The 2,052-nt window shown below is 51.6% G+C and overlaps 1 pseudogene; it reads right to left on the reverse strand.

Annotated features, from left to right (window-relative positions):
- Nucleotides 1-620: 620 nt before the first annotated feature.
- LOC142586510 (U2 spliceosomal RNA) lies at nucleotides 621-795 on the reverse strand (annotated as a pseudogene).
- Nucleotides 796-2,052: the final 1,257 nt, after the last annotated feature.

Genomic DNA, 2,052 nt, shown 5'->3' on the forward strand with positions numbered 1-2,052 from the left:
GCTGCAACCGATCGTCCAACGTGGTGTAGTGCCAAGGCTCGCATGACGACGTTCAACGAACTTACACAGTTCTACCGCCTGGCTCGAAGGATTTTCCCAGCCCCGTACCCGGGGCTGAGCCAAGCGGAGGCGGTGCTGTTCAGACAATTGCAAACTGGTTCCTTACCCACCCCAGTGTTAATGACTCATTTATACCCGACGTTATATGTGTGTGATGTGTGCCGCGTGTGCCAGCGGGAGAGGGCCACCCTGACGCACATCCTATAGGATTGCACCAAGTTCCCTGACGAAGCTTCGACAAGTACAGCGATTCCGCCGCGACTCGCGGCTGCGGCGGAATGCTACGACTACGAAAGCCAAACCTGGGCCGTCCAGCAGGTCTCGGCAGCTCTTGAAAGACAAAGGCCGAGCGAAACCGACGGAAGTTTGCCCCTCAGGGCGACCGACCGCGGGAGTAACACGCGCTGGAGTTGAGTAGAGACCACCCGCTGAGAAGACGTCAGGGCCCGCGTCACGGCGCCATTTAGTCATGGTGTCGTTTCGCAGGCGACTACATGAAGTTTCTCTCTCTCTCTCTCTCTCTCTCTCTCTCTCTCTCTCTCTCTCTCTCTCTCTCTCTCCATACGCCGGCCGATCCCGAAGATAGTGCTAAACCTGGCCGTCCCGCGGCGGAGGGAAGCACGCTTTAAGCACTCCGCCAACTTGCAAAAACAAGTTTGCTATTTTAAGTTCAAATGCAACCCGTATCACGTATTAAGCTAAGAACAGATACTACACTTGACCCGCGTCAGCCATGTCTACGGTCGCACCACCATCTCTTTGATGGCGTTCCAAGCGCTTCTGCATTTCCTTTCCTTTTCTTCCACTCTGCCGTGGTGGCGGTACCGTAAGCGTGCTGCCTGAAATGACCACGAGGCGGAAAGAAATTAGAACCGTCCATGTGGCCCCAATCCCACAAACTTGGAACGCTTCACCGGAATAACGGCCAGGTTTTAGAGGGAGTTTGTGGGAAACCAATTTTGCAAGGCCTATGTTGTGGGTGACCGCTTGTGGTTTTCGAGCGACCTCACAACTATTACTGCACTGCGGGACGTCGACCAACGCGCGATCGCCTTTGCTACGGTGAAACAGTGCGTGCCCTCGGAGTGCGGTGAAGTGCGTGTCGGTTCTATGTGCCGGAACTCGTTAGCAAACGGTGTCGTGCCTCGTCTTGCAACTGTACGTGGGCGTGTATCCCGCCCGGTGGCTCATCATCTTCCGACGCTCAACATGGTGGAGGAGCGACTAGTCGCGCCTCGCCTTCCATTTGTGTGCATATGGCGTTCGACCTCCTGCAATGGACAGTTCGCCATTGAGGGGTCCACATACACAGCTTCGCGAGTCATCCACCTTCACCGAGGGGAATGGCATGAATTTTATCAGTTTCAATATTATGCTCTTGGTTCAGATCATCCTTTACGTGTTTCTTTGCACTTAACAGAATATACACGTTTCTTATATAGTAAACGCATTTCTCATGTCATCCCGTTTACTGTAACTGAATTCTGCTGACTTAAAGAGGCGACCGAACACGGATTCGAGAGCAACTGGATTTACCTTCTCTCACCAGGAAAAATGAAGTGTCTTAGAAGGTGCACATGGCATTAGCGCACCAGCATCTGTACTTTAAAGGCTGCGCACAAACACAAATTTAAGATTGGCTAGGGTTCTGCCAAACGTTAACACTTACAACTACCCCGCGCAGATTTTCCGATAAATTCCAAACAAGTTACGCTTCCAAACGACTTAAATATTCCGGCCTGTGGTTGCTGACGCTAGTTACAGCTTCGATACCGTGCAATTTTGAAACTTCGCCGCCTTTGCGGCTTTCCGGCATTCATACCGTGGCTATATATTGTGCGGCCGCAACCGTCACCATTCTAAACCGTATGAGTGTCTTCAACCATTATTTCTGCGAAGCAAAGCGGGAATTAGAGTGGATGAGGAACTGCATCTTTCCCAGTTCATAACGAAACACGAGAATTCTTCAAAAGTTGCGAAACAACTGGTTAT

This window comes from Dermacentor variabilis, chromosome 6 (assembly GCF_050947875.1).
Source record: "Dermacentor variabilis isolate Ectoservices chromosome 6, ASM5094787v1, whole genome shotgun sequence".
NCBI classification, from domain to species: Eukaryota; Metazoa; Arthropoda; class Arachnida; order Ixodida; family Ixodidae; genus Dermacentor; species Dermacentor variabilis.